This window comes from Ambystoma mexicanum, chromosome 8, assembly GCF_040938575.1.
Source record: "Ambystoma mexicanum isolate Mex_15411 chromosome 8, UKY_AmexF1_1, whole genome shotgun sequence".
NCBI classification, from domain to species: domain Eukaryota; kingdom Metazoa; phylum Chordata; class Amphibia; order Caudata; family Ambystomatidae; genus Ambystoma; species Ambystoma mexicanum.
The window spans coordinates 835,345,217-835,368,463 of record NC_090929.1 but is presented as its reverse complement, the minus strand read 5'-3'; the positions used below and the strand labels follow the sequence as shown (position 1 = coordinate 835,368,463).

At 41.9% G+C, this 23,247-nt stretch overlaps 1 long non-coding RNA gene across 1 annotated transcript; it reads right to left on the bottom strand.

Annotated features, from left to right (window-relative positions):
• Positions 1 to 12,074: 12,074 nt before the first annotated feature.
• LOC138473682 (uncharacterized) lies at positions 12,075 to 13,629 on the bottom strand. Its single transcript, XR_011268850.1, has 4 exons — positions 13,575 to 13,629; positions 13,300 to 13,437; positions 13,061 to 13,188; positions 12,075 to 12,444 (listed from the first exon to the last, which is right to left on the bottom strand). It is a non-coding gene; the product is annotated as an uncharacterized lncRNA (long non-coding RNA).
• Between the last annotated feature and the right edge of the window lie 9,618 nt (positions 13,630 to 23,247).

Below are 23,247 nucleotides of genomic sequence, written 5' to 3'. Positions count from 1 at the left end.
GCTCAAGTGCGGAGATGCTCTAACGCACCTCCTACTTGCACCAAAATATATTTTTTTAAATATGGCCCGCAGAGTTCTGCCGACTGACTTTCTTGTTAACTATCCACAGTGCCACCACATGCAGCAACAAAACTAGTGGGTCAGATTTGCAAAAATAATAAAGTGTGCAAATTTGAGATCTGCCTGTATATGTTCAAACTGTGGACAAAAGATGCAGAGTGTAAAAGATGCACAGAGTGGGTGGAAAGCATGCAAATACAGCAAATTATGCAGGCAAAGAGGGAGTGACCACAGAAAGTGAACAAAGATGCACCACCATCCTAACTCACAAAACCAGACCACAGAATTTGCTTCAAAGACTGCCCCTTAACATTTGGTCCATTTGAAAGTGGAGCAGATGGCCCAGAAAAGAGTGCAAGTCACCTGTCCAACCAAAGCAGCACACAGTGCATCCCAATCACAACCAACAATAAGCGGAGCACAGAGAGACAGCTACACATTCCCATAATGGCTTGTCCAGTAGGCACCATGCTGTTACACCCACCGACTGATGCGGAGGCAAATGTTATATAGGAGTATCACCATATTCCTACTGGCTGACGAAGAGGTACCAATTCCTACCCAATATCATATTGGAGATGGTTAGTCAGTGAGAGGGGACCCTTACCACACCAATGGCAGCCCATGCCATACCACTATGAGTGAATGTACTGTCAGCCAGGAAAGAGTCCAATCCAAGGGGTATGCTGTGGTTCTTGGACTGTCAACCCTATTGCTTCTCAGTGGAACATCGAAAGGGCAAAGAACAAGGACATGTAGATTTCCTTTCGAGGTTCCTCTGTGAAGCAATTGAGTCCAAACCACGTAGGGGAATGCTGTGTGAGAAACCTGATGGTATTCTCCCACCTACTCTCTCAGGATCTTCCATTAGGGTGGCCAGGGAAGAGTCACCACTATTGGATCCCGACCCTGGGGGTGGACAAGCGAGGGAGGATCACCTGAGTGGAAGGTCACAAGGGTCTGGGAGGTGGATACCCAAGATCGAGACATGGTATTTCTCCAGTCCAAGTAATACCCCAACCCACTCTCCCCCAACCTTAATGGTGTTTTCTCAATCTCACCCTATCTCCCCCTCCCCATTACCAACAAATACTCAGACAAGGAGGAGGCAACTAAGAGCAGTAAAGATTACCCATAGAAACAACATGGGGAATGTAAGGGAAACCTACTCTAGACAGAACTCAAGTTGTCCCACTAATAGAGTCAAGCAGGGTCAGGCATAATAATAATGATCACTCACACCTGACTCCACTTGACTGTTTTTTCAACTATAAAACGTGTGGTTTTTCACAAGGAAGAGAGCGAGCTGAGGATGCTGTAGGACCCGAGAAGCCAAGGAGCAGAGAGCAGCAGGAGTACAGGCCTGGTGGAGAATGGCGTGTCGAGGCGCTTAACCAGTCTTTGTGAAGGGCTGCAGCGTGACTAGGGAGCTGTACCTCCAAGGAGCTGGAGTACGGCAGCCTGTATCCTGCTGGTGGTTTTTTGAAAATGCTTGTTCCCTTGGGACGTGGGACGTGTGCCGGTCCATAGCGTGTCTGATGGGCAGGTGGTGAGACCCTGACTTCGACCCTGTGCATCCAGAGGAACCGCTTGTCAACACGATGCTACCCAGTAAGAGAGAGAGACACGGGAGTGTGCATTTGACTGAAGCAGAGCTGGAGAAAGACACTGTTTTAAAGTGGAACAGCGGGGAAAGGTTTGAAAGTGCGCGAAGGACTAAAAGCATAATAAATAAACAGACAAAGAGAAAAAGAAGTAAGAAAAGGGGTGCTAGTGCCGCGGAAGAAAAGAAAAAGTGAAAGAAAGGCATGTGAAGAGTTTAAAGAGGGCAAAGCGTGTACAATGAAGAGAAGTGCAAAGTGTGAACAGTAAAGAGAGGACAGTGTGTTGAGCATGCAGGAAGCATGAGAAAGAAACAGAAAAACAGTAAAACAAAAGGATGTGAGGTGCACAAAAGGTACGATAAGAAAGTAAAGGAGAGTGCAAGTGTGCACTGTGGAACAAAAGGAATAGCAAAGGGAAGGTGCAAGTGTGCATGAGCAAGAAGCCAAGGAAAACAAGAAGGGGTGCAGGAAGCACCTGAAGGTAAAAGGTGTAAAAAGGAGAGCAAGGAATAAAGAGAGGGGTCACAGATCAGCATGGTCACACCTAAGAGGAGTGAAGAACCAGGCGGTTTCGAAAGTCTCTGATTGTGCCCCACAAGTGAAGTGTGTATCAAAGAACTGTGTTTAAAAAGAAAGTTACATCCTGACAAGTTGAACTTGTATTCAAAACCAAAAAGGGGCCTAAACTTGGGGAAGGAAACCCTGAGAAGCCTAACGAAGAAAGCAAAGTACACCCTGACAAAACTGAATTTGTATTGGAAAATGAAAGGGGCATGAGCTTGGGGAAGGGAACCCTGAGAGGTCTAATCAAGTTGGAGACTTATTATTGTGTAGTGTTGAAAGGATTGAAGCTTGACGAAGGGAACCCTGAGGAGCTTCAAAAATAACTGTTTTATATTTCTTTTATGGTGTTTAGAAATTGCACAAGTTGAAGCTTGGGGAAGGGAACCTCAAGGAATCCAAAGACACTGAAAATATTTGAGAATATTGCAAGGGCTCTGTGGAGAAGGTCTTATGAACAGCCCTTTTTGATTGAACTCATTTTTGTGATATTGACTGAAATACACCTGGTGAAAAGACCACCTGAAACCAACTTTGGTTTCCTATTTTCTGTTGAACCACTACTTTACCTTTTTAAATACTCCTATCACATTTTTATAAAGAGTGAGGGCAAGCATAGGTTTATACACAGACTTTTATTTTGGAAAAATAGACATCAACGCCCTTTAGAAGCATCAGTTAAGGGAACTACCCCTTTAGAGTTAGGGCCAGTCAGGCATTTCACCAACCCAGGAACCTCAGGAAATAAAGGTTTTGAAACAAGCACTTTTGAGTCTGTGTCTCTCTTGATACCATGGCTGTCTCACACACTCCAGATGGAACAACAAAGATAGTAAAAGGATAGAACCAACAGAGACTGAGCCACAGAGGAAGGCTATTTACACAAGGTTGTGGGCACATTGGTTTCTGCATTGTGTCTTCAATCGTATAAAGGCTTTTGTGAGATGCAATGCAGATTTGGACATGGTGGGACTCCTAAACAATTGTTACTGGTGATGCGCAGGCTTACTGGAGCTGAGACATCACCACTCGTGGGGCTCCCCTCCGCCATGAGGCTGATAGGTGTAGTTTGATACTTTGTATATATCCTTCAGGTTTAGTCGTTTTTTATTATAGTTTCACCAGTTTGTTATAATTACTCCCGGTAATATGCCAGTAGTTTATTTTTAAACTGCTGCATCAGTATGACAAAGAAGGAGGAGTACACTCACTTAAACACTACATATTGTAAAGGTATGGGTTAACAAGAGGAGGTGGCTAGGGATGCTTGTGGGAGGTTAAATACATTGTTCTACACTTTTATATGGTAATAGGGATGAGAGTTGCACAAGCGTTGGCCACGCCCCAACAGGCCCACGTGTTCCCCATCTGGATCACAAACTAAAGTATAAGCTGAAAAAGGTACAGTAAGCCATTAGCCCTTAGTAAAATAGTAAGAGCCATGAAGTTATTGCTAAAAATAGGATAGATGGCAAGATACACACAAAACTCCTAAACTTTTCAGTGGCTCATTTTATTGCTAGAGCTTCCTTCTCAATAGTGGCATAGTTCTTTTCCGCTCCCTTTAGGAGTCTGGACGCGAAAGCTATTACCAATTCCTGGACATCATAGTATTGTGATAGAGATGCACCGAGTCCCACTTCACTCGCATCTGTCGTAATCACAGTTCTCCTTCCTCTCACAAAGCTTTGGAGAGCTGGGGCCCTGGCTAGAGCTTCTTTAATGAAACAGAATTCCTCTCCACATTCCTTGTTCCATTCAAATTTCTTATTCATTCTTAACAATTTCCGCAGTTCCATCGTGTGGTCAGAATAGTTCTCTATGAACTTAGCATAATATTCTGCCATGCCAAGAAATGTTCTGAGTTGTTCCTTGTTATTTGGTACTATCATCGTTTGATGGAGTCGGTTAAATCTTTCTTTGGTTTGTTTCCTTCCCCAGAAATTACATGTCCTAAGTATTCGATTTCTCTTCTGTCTATCTTAGACTTGGCTTTACTCAGCACCATTCCCGCCTGGTGTAGCTTCTGGAGTACCCTATTCAATCTCACATTGTGCTCATTCTGATCATTGCCATATACTAATAAATCATCTTGAAAAAATACGACTCCTTCTTCCTCCCCTAGTATTCTCTGTATTACTCTCTGAAAAGCCGACGCAGCGAAGATTAACCCAAAAGGCATCCTCTGAAATTGGTAAAGGCCTTCCAGAGTAATAAATGCCGTCAGATGCTTGGAGTCTTTTTTTGATTAACAGATGGGGTCTGTTCTGACGTGTAACATTTAGGGGGGGCTACTTATTGATTGTAGTAGGCCTAGGTAATTTCTATTGTGTCCAAGAAAATACAAAAACACTTTAAATGTGAAGATGTACAATGAGGAGTTCAGACAAAAATAGATATCATTCAGACAGCTTTTAAATTTATGTTGCTGCTGGATGCATTTGGTAGTCATGCATCAATGGTATTCAAAAAGAGGTATTTGTAAAGATAACAAACAAAAATGCAAACAAATTCTTCACAAATACTGGGTGTGCAGGGAGGTTAATTCTCAGTCTTAACCTTGCCCTTACACAATTATTATAACAAGGTAAATTGCAAAAATGCAATGATAAAACAAGGTAATGCTATAAAGAGCACTGTGTAACCACCACCTCTTGTGACAAGTGATTAATGTGTATTCAATACCAGACAATCCAAACAGAAGCAAAAAATGCGGAAACTCTTTGTTGTCTATAGCCAGGCTGGAGGGTGACCTAATACATGGTCGACGTCTAGAAGTGGATCAAAAAGATGTTGGGACCAGAAGAGATATATAAATGTTGGTCCTTAAGACGTTTCGGCAGAGTGGCTTCATCTTGGGCCTGGGGTAGGTCTCCCTAGGGTAGAGATATAAGGACACTATTAGTGTCTGAGTTGAGAATTAAAAGCTGTTTAAAAACACAATACAGAGTCTGTTCCAAGACTTTGGTACACCACAATCAAATCAGGCGGCAAGGGAGATAAAAGGACTGACCTTGGGGGCTGCAATGCTGCATGTATTTGGAGATTGCTTGTAGCACCAAAGTAGCGTGAGGTGCAGGAAAAAATGGGGCTTTTAAACAATAACTTCAGGCTGTGCAGGGCTACAGGAGTCGGAAACACATACAATTTTGGGTAAGTTAACAGTTATAGATGTTTAAAACTGAACCATGGTGGCTTGGGTGCGTTAAAGAAGGCAAACGCTCACCTTTCTTGGATGCTTCTGTGTGAAAATTCACATGAGAGGCATGGGGTGCCGGTTAGTCGGCTGGTGTCCGCATGATTACGGACCCGTGTGGAATGGTGACTTTGTTGTTTCCAATTCGTTATTAAATCTTGGACTGTTAAAGAAGAAAAGAGCGAGATATAAGTGCCCGTGTCCTTGCATAATGCAAATAAGATCTGGAATTTGGTGCAGGGATAGGGGGTCTAGTTACCTGGAATCCGAGTCACGAGCTAAATGCAGATTTGCAAGCGAAGTCGTGTGTGTAGCTTGCGAGTAGAGCGCCACGTACACACGAGAAAAAACCAAGGAATAGCCGAACTGTGTACGACTGTACTGGATTGCGCATGCGCGCCGCGGGTAGTGTTTACTGTACTGCCTTACGTGTGCGCATATCTGTGTTCGCGCTCCTGTAGCGTTTCTGGGTTAGCCTGCTAGAGTGGAATGCTAGTCACTTACTCATGCGCGTAAGGCAACAGAGAGTCCATTACCTTGCGAACATGAAGTGGAAGGGTAAAGTATTACCCCGTGTCTTGTGTAGACTGTTAGGAAATCTGGAGTACAAATGTGTTCACTCTGGAGGAAGTCTGGGGACCAAATGTGTTGGGCAGCTCATATTAGACGGGGTAATGTAAGAAACAAAGTAATGCTGTAGGCAAATATGTTTAGAAAAGGAGTAATTGGTTGCTCTTATTCGGATGGGAATATAGTTGTAGGTGCCGTGTAGGGGAGCAAGCGGCTCCTACAAGGTAACAAAAAAGAAGAAGCATAAAGTTATAATATTCTGAGAGCTGGTGAGGATGAAGAATAGAAATGGATATAGTTCTATGCCATCTATGATGGTATCTTCACAAGGCAGGAGAGGTAAAAGGAGTACTTATGAGATATGACCCCTAGATGTATGATTATCTGCAGAAGCGAGTGGGGTCCATCTCATTAAGGCCGTTGGTAATTCTTTTAAGTTTAAAAATCCACCACGCTTCTTTATGGTTGAGAGAGTTAGTGGCGTTGCTTGTGTTAGGTACTGAGTCTGCTATCCACCACAGGATATCATCTGGGCCATGATGATTTTCAATGAAGTGTTGTACCAATGGGGCATTGGCAGATTTGCAGCGGGTGCGAGATCTGTCTTCACCTATCCTTTTGTAGATTTGGCGAGTTGTTTGACCCACGTAACGGAGACCACAAGGGCATTCAATAATGTAAATCACGTTAGCTGTTTTGCAATTGGAGAACTGTCTGAGTTCCCAATCTTTTTCAGCAATTTTGAATGAAGACATTTTTCTGGTGAAGCGGCATACTGTACAGGTACCACAGGGGTGGTGCCCCCTTATTTCCTGCATGTTCCAGAGCGTGGATCTTTGTGACTTCTTCTCTAGTCTGGCATGTGATAAGATGTCCTTAAGATTCTTGGATCTTTTGAGCGCCATTCTTGGTGTCTTTTCTTCTGGCAGGCTTAATTGTACCAGGGGCCAAAACATTTTCAATATCCCTTTAACTTTGGTTGTGTCAGGGCCAAAAGTGGAGACAAATGTGAGAGTGTTCTCTTGATCCAGATTGTTCAATCTTGGTGTTAGCAGGCTTTCTCTGGGCGTATATTTTGCTCTTTTTATAGTACGCCTGACGAGCTTTCTTGGGTACCCTCTTTCTTGTAGCTTACTTTGTAGTTTTATGGCATGTACTTGGAATGTATCCATCTCTGTACAATTGCGCCTAAGTCTCAAAAATTGACCATATGGGAGATTATCCCTTAGGTTTCTTGGGTGATGGCTATTGTAGTGAAGAAGGGTATTTCTCTCAGTTTCTTTTGTGAAAAGATCACATTGTAGTTTGCCATTCTTGACTAAGATGGTGAGGTCCAGAAAATTGATGGCAGCATTGCTCTTTTGCATGGGGAATTTTATCTCTTGGGTCTGGGCATTGATCCACTCAAAAAATGAGGTAAGGCTGTTTTCATTCCCATTCCATATCAAAATGACATCGTCGATATATCTATACCACAAGAAGATTTTATCTAGTAAAGGGTTGGATGTGTCAATGACATGTTGCTTTTCAAATTCTGCCATAAAAATGATGGCTAAAATAGGGGCAAATGCTGCTCCCATAGCGGTTCCACTTGTTTGAAGATAATATTCGTCATCAAAGGTGAAAAAGTTATTGGTTAACACAATTTCAAGCAGTTCCACTACAAAGTTGGTGGGAACTCTTTTCTGGGTCATAAAGTGGGTTAAGTGATGTCGAATACACTCTACCGCTGCTTCTTGTGGGATGTTGGTGTAGAGGCTGACTACGTCCATGGTGACTAGGATTTCCTGTTCGCTGTTGAACAGTTATAGATGTTTAAATTGTATGTGTTTCCGACTCCTGTAGCCCTGCACAGCCTGAAGTTATCGTTTAAAAGCCCCATTTTTTCCTGCACCTCACGCTACTTTGGTGCTACAAGCAATCTCCAAATACATGCAGCATTGCAGCCCCCAAGGTCAGTCCTTTTATCTCCCTTGCCGCCTGATTTGATTGTGGTGTACCAAAGTCTTGGAACAGACTCTGTATTGTGTTTTAAAACAGATTTTAATTCTCAACTCAGACACTAATAGTGTCCTTATATCTCTACCCTAGGGAGACCTACCCCAGGCCCAAGATGAAGGCACTCTGCCGAAACGTCTTAAGAACCAACATTTATATATCTCTTCTGGTCCCAACATCTTTTTGATCCACTTCTAGACGTCGACCATGTATTAGGTCACCCTCCAGCCTGGCTATAGACAACAAAGAGTTTCTGCATTTTTTGCTTCTGTTTGGATTGTCTGGTATTGAATACACATTAATCACTTGTCACAAGAGGTGGTGGTTACACAGTGCTCTTTATAGCATTACCTTGTTTTATCATTGCATTTTTGCAATTTACCTTGTTATAATAATTGTGTAAGGGCAAGGTTAAGACTGAGAATTAACCTCCTTGCACACCCAGTATTTGTGAAGAATTTGTTTGCATTTTTGTTTGTTATCTTTACAAATACCTCTTTTTGAATACCATTGATGCATGACTACCAAATGCATCCAGCAGCAACATAAATTTAAAAGCTGTCTGAATGATATCTATTTTTGTCTGAACTCCTCATTGTACATCTTCACATTTAAAGTGTTTTTGTATTTTCTTGGACACAATAGAAATTACCTAGGCCTACTACAATCAATAAGTAGCCCCCCCTAAATGTTACACGTCAGAACAGACCCCATCTGTTAACCAAGTACCTCTAGCCCGTTGTTCTGCCGTAGTTGGGCTATCCCTCCAGTTACCAAGATGCTTGGAGTCATCATGTAGTCTGACTTGGTGGTAAGCTGCCGTGAGGTCCAAAGTAGAGAACATTTTTGCAGTTCCAAGTGTTGATATTAGCTCCTGTATGTTGGGTAATGGGTGCCTGTCCGGAATTACGCATTTGTTCAATTCTCTCATATCAACACAAAATCTTACTTTTCCTGTTGGCTTCCTCACTATGACCATCGCGAAACCCACTCTGCAGCGTCAACCCTCTCAATTATGCCATTATGCCCTGTTTCTCCAATTTCTGCAACTCTTCCTTGACTTCACTCCTGAGTGCCTAACGTACATTCCTGAGTTTTTGGGCTACAGGTCTCGAGCCTGATTTAAGTAATATGCAATGTGAAAATCCTTTTAAACAACCTATCACATCGTCTTTGAATACTTAATTCTTAATATTCAATGGCCCTCATTACAACTCAGGCGTTAAGGGTTAACGCCACTGTTAACCCTTAACGCCTGATTCCCACCTTAACGCCTGCTTTTTGCAGGCGTTAAGTTCCATGGTGCTAAGGCACCTTGGTGCTAATTACGGCACCGTAATTTACGGTGCCGTAATTAGCGCCTTCCCCACTCCCATTATGCCCTATGGGGCAAAAATGGGAATGGGGAAGGGAAAATGGGAAATGGGGATTTACCGCCCCACTCACCTTGTAATGGGGCGGTAAATCCGCCATCCGCCATGGTGTAAACGTAGTTTACACCATGGTGGTAAAGTTGGTGCACTTAGCACCTCAGTTGTAATGAGGGCCAATGAATTATCAATGCTTGTCCCATCAACTTGATATACCTTGTCACTGGCATTAGGATCCAAACGTACTTTCAGTAATTTCTGATGGGTCCAACTAAGTAAAGCGGTTTCCCCTTTCTTTGAAACATATATGCGACACATGCCTGTCTGTACTTAAATTCTATTTTAGCCATAAACCATCCAATTAGCTCTATCCTGGCTCCACCATAAGCTTTAGGCTTCACGTCAACTTCACGAAGATATTCTGGTCCTCATGTCTTCCACAACTGTTCTGGAATAAGAGTGTATTTGGCCCAGGAATCCACCATCATCACTACTGGAACACCGTTCACCAAAATCTTTGCTCTGGGACTTTCAACTTGCATGTTTTCATCGGAGACCATGAATACACATTCCTCTTCTCCTTCGTCGTCACCAATCCAGTTTGATGTATGATCTTCACTTTGACCAGTCCTACAACACCTAGCAAGGTGTCCTTTACCGCCACACTTCCTGCATATAACCTTAAGAGCAGGACACAGTTTATTATTTGCCCAGTGAGACGGCTGCTGCACCTGTAACAGCCTCTTTGTCTTGTTCTCCCTCTCCTATTCTGGGAGGGCTGTCTTCTATCTTGATGCTCACTACTCACCATGGACATTCTGCTTGGGTCGAACCTGTCAATTCTTCTGACTTCAGGTCTATCAGGTCTCTTCACCATAATATGACCTCTGTACATCTCAGAATTTCCAGGACTCCTGCGCTGCAGATTGTTGAAATCCGACTTCATCCCACTGCGATATTGTGATGATGTCTTCTTTCTTCCATCTCTTACCACCCCAATTTCTTCATCTTGATCAGATTGGACAGAACTGATTGATGGTTTGACAGAAATGTCTTTCACTCTATTCTCCAAAGTCAATAAACACGTCTCTGTGTGCTCCACTTCTTTTGCCAGTCTCAAAACTATATCGAGTGAGGGATCATCTTCGGACCACAGTCTCTCTCTGACTTTACTACTCCTACATTCAAGCATAAATTGATCCCTGATCCGTTCATCCAGTTGTTGATCGAACTTGCAATTACAGGCCAATTTTCTCAAGGCAGTAACATATTGTTCTACAGTTTCATCCTGTTCTTGGACTCGTTTGCCGAATTTTTACCTTTCAAGTATGGTACTCATTTTCTTATCATAATGTCTATTGAGTTTAGCGATAGCAATTTCGTATTCATTCATGTCCTCCTCGTCCACCAAGTCTGGAAGATCTTCAAATTTCTCCTGTCCAGCTGCACCTAGACAGTATAATAGTAAAGATTTCTTCCTGCTGTAAGTTGCTCCACATACTACGTGAGCATAATTTTCAAATGCCTTAAGCCAACACTTCCATGAAAGAATTGGCTCCCCTATTTCTGTTAGAAACATCTGAGGAGGTTGTACTCCCTGCATTGTCATGTTCTTCGATGAACGTATGTGGTTGGTGAAGGTAGAGGATTATATAGACTTGTAACTGTGAAGAGGATGAGCAGTCAGAGTTATGAGGATTACTAGTTTCGGAGTTCACGGAATGGTAGTGGTGTCCTTATTTATTATTATTGGAGATAATTGAAGGTATAGACTGAGAAGCGCTATATGTATGGATTGATACAGTCATAATAGTGAATGGAAGATTGAAAACGCATTTGAAACACAAAATATGAATATTTTCCAGTTGTTCGTCTCTGTTTATTCACACAGGATCCGACACTGTATTGCTGGTTAGCACAATCCTATTTCTTTTGTGTTCGCCTTTAATATCTGATGTGAAAATCAGGAACCGTTCGTTTCATACTGGGACTTTACAGGCGGCTACGCCCTTTTGCATGTGAGGAAGATTAGATCTTCGACAGAGTGCGCAGGTGATTGTATGAACTTTAATGTTAGGTTGTGTTCACTATGACGGGTCCAATTAGCGTTCAGCGTAGGGCACACCTCTCTTTTGATTCCAATCAGTTCAATCTCGGCAGCTTGACACGCCCCCTTCAGTGTACGATTCTCAATGGGGGCCAATGGAGAAGTAGCAAACTGCCTGCCTGGACATCAGGTTGCGCCGCTGCTAAGAGTGACTCGGGGAGATGAACGATGAAACCCACAGATGACAGACCCGGTGAGGTTTAAATGGTATCACGGCGAGAGGATGTATGAAATTGCAGTAATCTTCAACGATTTCACGGAGCGGAGCAGCTTGCGCCCCTACTTCGTACGCGGCCGGAGATCCCTCTCAACGGCCACAGTGAGTCCAGAGTCCACGTCGCCTCTGAAGTAGCCATGACAAGTAAAGGGAGAAATATAATATATATTTATTGTATGGTATGTAACATTAATATTAACTGTTTTTTTTATAAGTATGGCATATATATAAGGAAAGAAAAAGTGTGTCGGGAACCGGCACTGAGAATTACTTACCCCTCACTACTGAGATCCTAGAAAGAGGTTGAAGCACCTGTGGTCAGACACACAAATGTCTACATGACAACATTTACACACAAGTCAGCAGGTACAAATGGTCAGACGCAAACGTGTACATGAGAACAAATTTTAATTGTATGTAAAAAAAGTTTAAAAAGAAGCAATTTTATACATCAACAAGTAAAAAGACACAAAGGCAAATAAATCCTCTTTGTATCAACACATAAACAAGCAAGGCGGTAGGGGAAAAAGGGAAAAGAGAAGGCTAGATGGGTAAATACACCCTATAATCCTATATACTAATTTTAGCAACGCCTAACTTTAGACGTTTACTGAGATATGGAGTGTCAACATGTTTCGGCCAAAAGTTGGATTGGACATTTTCTCAGGTGTCCACACAAAGGTGAATATTGTGGCCATCTTCAGGACGGATCATTTCTTCACAGTAGGCCTTATGGGTGGTATGATACTGACATCATAGATCTAGAAAGATGCATATACATATATATAGTTACCACATGCAATTCAAAAATATCACTGCAACTTTAGGTATACATTCAATTTATATAAGCAACTAGCTAAACATATAGATGTTCTCATATTAACAGACTGTTTTGATATTTAACAAGCCTGTTTCACTATGGGAGACAATTGTGACATATGTTTATTGTCTACACCAAGATGTTGAAAAAAGATGTATAAAGGAGACACATGGACAAATGACATAACACAGTGTGATACATAAATTAGTTCAAACTCTTACTTATCATCATAGGATCAGGTGTGAAAAGGACACACAGGGTCATTGAATGACTTGTGGCGATTAAAACTGGAAGTCCCTGGGCAACGAGACTGTGGCCGAGTTCATCTAGATGTATTCATCCAGGTGAGCGCAGGGGGTCACTCTAAAACTAAATATAAAGTGGCCATACCATTAATACTGTGCATTATTATGGTTAAACTGGGTATGTTACATAATTCCTGTAACAAGCTCATGTTGAACTCTGAACTGAGTGCTATTGAAGTGGGTTATATTGAGAGATCTAGGGGAACACACAGGGGGAGAAAGATTAATTCAAAACCCTAAGATATCACTTACATGTTCATTAGTTTCGTTGTTGGAAAAGAGAGGATGGTATTTCGTGGCTGCAGATACTGCTGTGCCAAGTATAAATGTAGAGATGGGCAGTCCCGCAGTCTCGGGGCGCTGCACTGCTTGAGCCCTCCCTAGATTAGAGAGAGCATCGTGTTAGAGACACTTCTATTTAAAGTGAGTACTGATTGTTAGCGCAGAAAGTGCTAAAAATGCATTATTAGAAAGAACAGTATTGTATATACCTCAAAACACTAGAAGTGTGAAGCAACATAGAAAACACTCGTGGCACGAATTCTAAAATGCCAGTAGAGAAACTTAGTAGCGTCGCTGTTCAATCAATGGAGCAGCAAATTCTGCAGGTAAACGGCGTGTCAATGGCTCTACAGTCAAGGGCGAAAAAATAATAATTGGAGGACAGACCTTGGTAAGCAGCTAGAGGCTGTACAACCAACTCGAGCCACACGACCCAGCGTAAACGTGGGCGTGAGAAATCATGAAAGTCATTAAAAAGGCTTACCGGTGCTGTCAAAGTGCTGCACACAGCGTCCCCGATTATACTCCGACTGAAGGAGAAATCAGACGGGAAGTGCATTTAAATGCATCGTGACGTGAGATGCTTATTGAGATCCCCTGAAAAGGTGAGACAGCCTTGTTCTTAAAGAGATAGCACACTCGTTATAACAATGGTGCTAAACGGATGAAATGGAAAGCAATGTATAAGGAAACAAAAGGACACAAAGTGCAAAGTTGGTAAATGCACGGATGAATGTAGTGATCCGTCGGAGTAACAAAGATAATTTATAGGAAAGGGGGCCCACATGAGCAAAGGGTGCCCTGGGTGAATAACACCCTGAATGCAAACGTGTGTAATTGTAAGTCTGACCTCTCCCAGTGCATATGTGCAAAACATATAGTTGGAAAACAGAGCAATTGGAAAAGAGAAAGGAACAATCATATCTCTAGAAAATAGAAAGCCCCGTGGCAGAAATGAAATCTCGGGGTACCGTGAGAGAAAGGTGGGGACTGTTCTTACTGAATTAAGAAACCAGGCTGTTCCACTCAACGGAGGAATTCAGACCCTGTTTTAATGTGTTAAGGTTGTAAATTAACCTTTGTTCTGTCATGCTGACAGATAATTCTCTATTCCCCCCTCTAGGGGGTGATGGAACTTTCTGAATGACAAACCAGTGTAAATCAGTGTATTTATGGTTTGCAGAGAGATAGTGGGCTACAAGAGGGTTGTTCTCAGTTTTATTTTTCAAACAGGACCTATTTTCGCATATTCTTAAATGTACCGTTTGGCTGGTTTTGCCTATGTAAAGTAAATTACATGGGCATTTGATGCCATAGATGAGCCAGTCAGATGCGCAGTTGGAAAAAGTACGAAGGTTCCATGTTTTACCGTTAAGCTCTATAGTTTTACAGTGAGTGGTCAAAGAGCAAACTGAACAGTGGCCACATTTAAAGTGGCCAACCACCGGTGGCAGGTTCCAGAGCGTGGTTTGTGTCATGGGGTTAGGTGTTCTGGGATAAGTATGGACCAGGATATCCCTAACATTTTTTCTGACGTTTGAAAGCAAACCTAGGTTGAGCCGGGCGGAAGCCGTCAGAGGATAAAATATGCCACTGTTGTTTGATAGTTCTCCGTAAGGCATTACTGATAGGGCTAAAAGTGCTTACGCACGTGATCCTCTCTTCTATAGTTTTGGGCTCAGGGTGAAGGCATCTAGACCTATTAGCATGTTTGGCTCTCCTGAAGGCTCTGTTGATGCACTTCTTTGGGTAGCCACGGGTGGTAAGACGTTGTTTCAAGTCTTCACCTTCTTGCAAAAAATCGCCAAGATCTGAGCAGTTCCTTCGCAACCGTAGAAATTGCCCAATAGGTAAATCTTCCCGTAGGCTGAGAGGATGAAAACTGTTGTATCTGAGCAAAGTGTTTTTATCCGTAGATTTGCGGTAAAGCCTAGTTTTCAAAAGGCCTTCTTCAGTTTTACAGATGGACAGATCAAGAAAAGGGATGGTTACTAGGTCATATGTCATAGTGAATTTGATATTCTGGTTAAGATTATTCAACCACTCTAGGAAAGAGTGGAGGAGAGTAGGGCTCCCTTGCCACACCATAAAGACATCGTCTATATAGCAAAGCAATTTTGAGATGTTATATTTAAAAGGGTTGGTCAGGTCATAGACAGAGGTACATTCGAAGTGATCCATAAACAAATTCGCCAAGTCGGGGGCAAAAGTAGCCCCCATACTTGTACCGTGTATCTGTTTGTAGTAGGTGCCGTCAAAAACAAAGACATTTTCAGTGACTGCAAGTCTCATATACTCCATTATGAATGATGTAGGTACTTTAAGAAGAGTATCGGTGCGCTGTGGAATGCTTGTATAAAGTGACGTAACATCTAAAGTTAAACGGGAAAAGTGGCAGAAAAGGGCCAGCAGGGTACAGCGCATAGATGGCAACTTTTGTGGCTGTGGACGGGCTGCGGCTGAGAGCAAGAGTGGGAACCTGCCAATTGCCCACAGGAAATGGGAATTGAGAGAAGAATGGGTTTGCTCTCAAACTGCGCTCACACATGAAGTAACAAACATATTGCAGATTAATTAAGTAGTTTTAATCAGTGCAGTTGCAGCCTGACACGTGTTTCGAGCTTCCAGCTCTTCTACTGAGGCTGCTTATACAAAATTATAAGACATGTTTGAAAGGCAAAAACATATATCGAGCGTGGTTCAATGATAAAACAGACAAAAGCCCAGACCCAGGGCAAACAAGGCAGTTAGGGTATACCAAACAGAAGTATAAGTTATGATAATAGACAAATACACCGAATGCACAATACAATTCAACCCAGTTCAGACAAGAGAGAAAAAATTAACATAAGATGTGCATTTCGGTGGGAGAAAACATAATACATTAGAGAAACAGGGGGGGGGGGAGAAAAGAAACACAATTATTAAGTAAAAGAAGAGATGTTCATGGTGATCAGACAGAGATACATGTGTAGAGCCACAGACTAGTATAATTTTACCTTCATCTTGGCTTATGTTAAATCTAGTTACTAGAGAAAAGACAAAAGTAGAATGGTTGTACAAGTACAAGGTCTGTAATTTTACTACACAAGGGAAAAGATTGAACCCCACTTACCAGTAGTTGAGGCTAAATGTTTAGGTTAATTAAACGTGGGCTCCCTAAAAAACAGAGAAGGGATGCCTATGTTAAAAAGAGGCTGGCTAGCTAAATTGACACATAAAAGTCATATGAAGTTGAAAATTGACATACCATTACTTTGCAGTTGCACGAAAAATGTATCTGTAAATTATTGTATTGCTGTAGCACGGGCGATGTTCCAGGAGTAAAATTGCATGAAGAAAAACAACAAAGGGTCAATTAGCCAATTGAGTGGGCTATCTCTGCGATCATCCGAAGTGGCAAGGAATGATCTAAAAAGTGATGCTCACGGATAGGGCTCGTGTGCAAATTGTCATCATTGACTCACCAGCGCGTTCACTGCTATGCGAGGGACTGGAGCCAAACGACTACCCTCTGTGTCCTGGGTTAACTAGGACCAGGGAGGGAAGCAACAGCGAAAACGCCCGTGCACGGGCAAAACACAGCAAAAGTAAGGGGAAAACCGTGCGCCATGATGGACTAGTCTAGGTAACGTGTGATTAAACAGGACGGCAAACAGAATACAAGGGCAAGGAAACCTGTATTCTGATAAGAATGCCCGATCCATGGAATTAAGACTCTTAAGAATTGCTCACAGTAGGCAATAGTGTATTAAAGGTACACGTATACCAAAATTAAAAGGCGCATGATAGGTACACGTGCACAGAGTGTGTGCATGCCAGAAAGCTAGAAAGCTAGAAAGACATGCAAGAGGGCGCCTAGGCTCAGTTGAAAGAGAAAAACATACAACCAGAATGCAAAGACAGAGAGACATGCATTCTGAGGGAAGAAACTGCTCTAGTGAAATTTGAAATCAAAAAAGGCTGCGCACAGATGGCAGTGGTAAATTAGAGATAACATGTGCTGTATTAAATTGCGCATAGTAAGTGTCGCTCGTGCTAGCAAGGACCGTAAATGAGGAGGGCGCCTGTTAGTAAATTAAATTGGATATTATATAAAGAAAGAGCTCATGAAAAGTCTCAGAGAAATGCATGTAAACATCGGCTGATCACCACTCGCATCAGTATAAATGAACAATACCAGTTGGACATGCCATGTGAAAGAACCCTGAATTGCACATGTGAAATGACTTATTGAACAGCTAAAATTACAAGAAAACAGATAGTTCATGGTCTGTGTTCAGGCCAAACTCTACAGTCCGATATTGGCAAATCAACCGGGCTTCTAATTGCCTGAGTTTCAGTATCTGGTTGCCCCCACGTTGTGGGAGGGACACCTTCATGATCCCAGCAAATTGAATCATTGCCTTGTTGTCCATTTGGTGAGCTGTTTGCCAGTGCAAGGCTAAGGGATATTTAGAATCAGATTGAGCAATTGAATACAAATGTTCCCTGATGCGAATTTTCAACGGGCGTATGGTACTACCAATGTAGTAAAGGCCACAAACACATTTAATACATTAAATGCAAAACTTTGAGTTGCAATTAATAAAAGACACAATCTTGTGTGTACCTAAATGTCCGAAGTCAATAAAGGTGGTCTCAAGTGCACGTGAACACATAGAACAACCCCCACATTTGTGAAAACCAGGACGTGGAGGTTGGTGTAACCAAGTATGTTGTTTGGGTGTGATTGACATAAATGAGGGAGAAAGTATATTCTTAAGGTTGTTTGCCTTAGTATAAATGAAACTTGGTAAATTGTCCACCCAGGGGGTAATATCGCGATCAAGTTGTAGGATGTGCCAATGTCGTTTGATAATATTGTAAAGCACTGAAACATCTGAGTTAAATCTGGTAATAAATTTGAGTTTCTGTGAGTGAACATTCTCATTCCGTACTTTCCGTGTGAGTAGATCGCATCTCTTCATGTCACGTACAACATGTTCTGCTTGTGCCACTGAGCGTAAATCATACCCTCTGGCTAAAAACCTTTGGCGTATCAATGAACATTCCTGGTCAAAGTCATTCGTCAGCAAACAATTCCTACGTGCCCGAATGAATTCGCCCTTGGGTATGTTGGAAACTACAGTTTTCCAATGGCAACTAGTGGCATGCAGAACTGCATTCACAGATGTGGATTTTCTAAAAGTTTTAGTTACAAACTGATTATCTGAGATACTGATGGTAAGGTCTAAAAAATGTATGCATGTGAAGCTATGCGTGTGTGTGAATTGGATGCCCCAGTTGTTGGAATTGAGGTAAGCAACAAATTCATTCAAATATTCAATGGAACCATTCCAAACCAAAAGCACATCATCAATGTAACGTTTCCACATATGGATATGTGGTGTGAATAGTTGGTTAGAAAAAACAACTTGTTGTTCATAGTTATGCATACAAATGTTGGCTAAATCAGGGGCATAACTTGTCCCCATTGCCACTCCAATAAGTTGTCTATAGTAGGTGTTATTAAAAAGAAATACATTATTGGAAAGAGCAACAGTTAGTAAGTCTTTGATCATTTCAATATGTTCGAAGAACGAAGCTGAATGATCACGAAAAATAAAGTCAATGCTATTAATTGCTAGCTGGTGGTTGATAGATGTATAAAGGGCTTTTACATCGAGTGTAACCAAGACAAGATTGGGCAACATAGGTAATCGATCAAGTATCTGGAGAATATGCATAGTGTCACGGATAAAAGTAGGTATGTTGTTGACTAAAGGTGAAATGCATTCATTGATCTACAGGGAGGTGGGCTCCAGAATACCATCCCCTCCATTCAGAATAGGTCTCCCTTCAGGTATTCTGACAAACGGTTTGTGAATTTTTGGTAGAAAATAGGCAGTTGGCATAGTTGGCCCATCAACAACTAAGAATTGTCTTTCAACATCAGTTATCAGACCAGCTGTATGCCATTTGTCAACTACTGATTTGATTGTTGCACGGAGTGAAGTCGTGGGGTTACCGGTAAAATTTCATAGCATCCAGGAGAATTAAGATGGGCAAGACCCATCGTAATATAGTCCGCTTTGTCCAGAATAACAACATTGCCTCCCTTATCTGCCTCCTTTATGATAATCGTATCAATTGAGGCCAGATTGTGTAATGCTTTTTGTTCTTTACTGGAAAGGTTGAATCTCGTGTTCTTATGTTTGGAAGAGTCTTGTAGTTTGTGAATATCATTGATTACAACTTGGTGAAAAGTATCAATCAAATTATCTTTGGGGAAAACAGGAGTAAACTTAGATTTATTTGATAATTCTTTAATTTTCAAACTTTGTTGTTGGATGTTAAGGTCATGCATCAGATCCATTAAATTCGTATTGGGATCTAGTCCACATTCATCGATAGACATTAAAACATGGGTGCTCAACATAGTTTGTAGTGTGATGTCAGATGGCTGTGGTTCTTGGGGCTTACTTTTGTAATGCTTGACTTGTGCCGCAAAGAAGTTTTTAAATTTTAATTTGCGAACAAATTTAAATAGATCAATCTGAATTTGGACATATTCGTTGAAACCAGTTGGAGCAAAAGAGAGCCCTCGGTTGAGGACTGCACGTACGTCAGAGGAGAGCAAATAGCTACTCAGGTTGTGAATTAAATCTATCTGATTTGATTCCTGAGAGTCTGTTGGTCTGATGCCCGAGTGACTCTGTGTTGGGCGATTGGGGCATTTGCGCCTGGTAGGTTGGCCACCCCTTGTGCCCCGAGGCTTGGGTCTGGGGTTGTAATATTGCTGGAAGGGGGTCATTGGAATCGAACCTTTTTGGCCGCTGCTAATGCGGCTTGACGGTTTCCTTTCTTGTACCTGCGTATTTGTTCTAAAAAAGGCATAGGCTGAATAATGGGGATTTGTTCTCCTTCTATGGACTCAATGTCATCAGAGGGATTAGACACGGAAGCAGCTATAACTACTTCGGAATTAATTACAGAAATTGATTTGTCACTGTCGCTATCGACTTCAGAGCTAACAGGGGATGAAGCTAGACTGCTCGTACGAGAGCGGGACACTTGATCATATTTGGATTGATAAGTATATACCCTATTATCACGGTAATCTCTGTCATCTCGTGAAAACTTCCGTGACTTGCGTAGTTTGACTTCATCCTGATGCTTGCGTAGGCGGGTGTATAGAGTTTTGTAATTCTTATCAATCGATGTGCTAGGTGCATCAAAAAGAGCAATTTCTTCTTTCAAACTATCGATCTGAACAACAATTCTATCATGTTCTCTTTTGGCGTGTTCAATGAGTAGCTTGAGCATATTGTTTGAACTGGTAGTTAAGTTATTTTCCCAGTCCGTGGCAAGGTCATTATCTAAGGGGTCTTCAAAATCAGGTAGAATTAATATGCGTAAACCTCTTGGTATTTTATTTTCATGTAAATAATGGGTAAGAGTAGTCTTCTCCCAAAATGTATTGATCTCTCTGATGCTTAGGCGTTCAAGCTTGATAAATTTCGAGCATAGGTCCTCCACTTCAGGTGTCATCCTTTTGAAAGGATTCAATGTCGAGCCCCTCGGGGCAAATAAAGCCTTAATATCATCATCTCTAGTTAAGATGTATTCTGCTGTTACAGCCATATTAGTTATAAGAAAAGTTGTGCCGGATCAGCTGCTGTGCCACTAAGGCCTAATAGGTTAAACGGGAAAAGTGGCAGAAAAGGTCCAGCAGGGTACAGCGCATAGATGGCAACTTTTGTGGCTGTGGACGGGCTGCGGCTGAGAGCAAGAGTGGGAACCTGCCAATTGCCCACAGGAAATGGGAATTGAGAGAAGAATGGGTTTGCTCTCAAACTGCGCTCACACATGAAGTAACAAACATATTGCAGATTAATTAAGTAGTTTTAATCAGTGCCGTTGCAGCCTGACACGTGTTTCGAGCTTCCAGCTCTTCTACTGAGGCTGCTTATACAAAATTATAAGACATGTTTGAAAGGCAAAAACATATATCGAGCGTGGTTCCATAATAAAACAGACAAAAGCCCAGACCCAGGGCAAGCAAGGCAGTTAGGGTATACCAAACAGAAGTATAAGTTATGATAATAGACAAATACACCGAATGCACAATACAATTCAACCCAGTTCAGACAAGAGAGAAAAAATTAACATAAGATGCGCATTTCGGTGGGAGAAAACATAATACATTAGAGAAACAGGGGGGGGGGAGAAAAGAAACACAATTATTAAGTAAAAGAAGAGATGTTCATGATGATCAGACAGAGATACATGTGTAGAGCCACAGACTAGTATAATTTTACCTTCATCTTGGCTTATGTTAAATCTAGTTACTAGAGAAAAGACAAAAGTAGAATGGTTGTACAAGTACAAGGTCTGTAATTTTACTACACAAGGGAAAAGATTGAACCCCACTTACCAGTAGTTGAGGCTAAATGTTTAGGTTAATTAAACGTGGGCTCCCTAAAAAACAGAGAAGGGATGCCTATGTTAAAAAGAGGCTGGCTAGCTAAATTGACACATAAAAGTCATATGAAGTTGAAAATTGACATACCATTACTTTGCAGTTGCACGAAAAATGTATCTGTAAATTATTGTATTGCTGTAGCACGGGCGATGTTCCAGGAGTAAAATTGCGTGAAGTAAAACAAGAAAAACAACAAAGGGTCAATTAGCCAATTGAGTGGGCTATCTCTGCGATCATCCGAAGTGGCAAGGAATGATCGAAAAAGTGATGCTCACGGATAGGGCTTGTGTGCAAATTGTCATCATTGACTCACCAGCGCGTTCACTGCTATGCGAGGGACTGGAGCCAAACGACGACCCTCTGTGTCCTGGGTTAACTAGGACCAGGGAGGGAAGCAACAGCGAAAACGCCCGTGCACGGGCAAAACACAGCAAAAGTAAGTGGAAAACCGTGCGCCATGATGGACTAGTCTAGGTAACGTGTGATTAAACAGGACGGCGAACAGAATACAAGGGCAAGGAAACCTATATTCTGATAAGAATGCCCGATCCATGGAATTAAGACTCTTAAGAATTGCTCACAGTAGGTAATAGTGTATTAAAGGTACACGTATACCAAAATTAAAAGGCGCATGATAGGTACACGTGCACAGAGTGTGTGCATGCTAGTGACAGACATGCAAGAGGGGGCCTAGGCTCAGTTGAAAGAGAAAAACATACAACCAGAATGCAAAGACAGAGAGACATGCATTCTGAGGGAAGAAACTGCTCTAGTGAAATTTGAAATCAAAAAAGGCTGCGCACAGATGGCAGTGGTAAATTAGAGATACACATGTGCTGTATTAAATTGCGCATAGTAAGTGTCGCTCATGCTAGCAAGGACCGTAAATGAGGCGGGCGCCTGTTAGTAAATTAAATTGGATATTATATAAAGAAAGAGCTCATGAAAAGTCTCAGAGAAATGCATGTAAACATCGGCTGATCACCACTCGCATCAGTATAAATGAACAATACCAGTTGGACATGCCATGTGAAAGAACCCTGAATTGCACATGTGAAATGACTTATTGAACAGCTAAAATTACAAGAAAACAGATAGTTCATGGTCTGTGTTCAGGCCAAACTCTACAGTCCGATATTGGCAAATCAACCGGGCTTCTAATTGCCTGAGTTTCAGTATCTGGTTGCCCCCACGTTGTGGGAGGGACACCTTCATGATCCCAGCAAATTGAATCATTGCCTTGTTGCCCATTTGGTGAGCTGTTTGCCAGTGCAAGGCTAAGGGATATTTAGAATCAGATTGAGCAATTGAATACAAATGTTCCCTGATGCGAATTTTCAACGGGCGTATGGTACTACCAATGTAGTAAAGGCCACAAACACATTTAATACAGTAAATGCAAAACTTTGAGTTGCAATTAATAAAAGACACAATCTTGTGTGTACCTAAATGTCCGAAGTCAATAAAGGTGGTCTCAAGTGCATGTGAACACATAGAACAACCCCCACATTTGTGAAAACCAGGACGTGGAGGTTGGTGTAACCAAGTATGTTGTTTGGGTAGGATTGACATAAATGAGGGAGAAAGTATATTCTTAAGGTTGTTTGCCTTAGTATAAATGAAACTTGGTAAATTGTCCACCCAGGGGGTAATATCGCGATCAAGTTGTAGGATGTGCCAATGTCGTTTG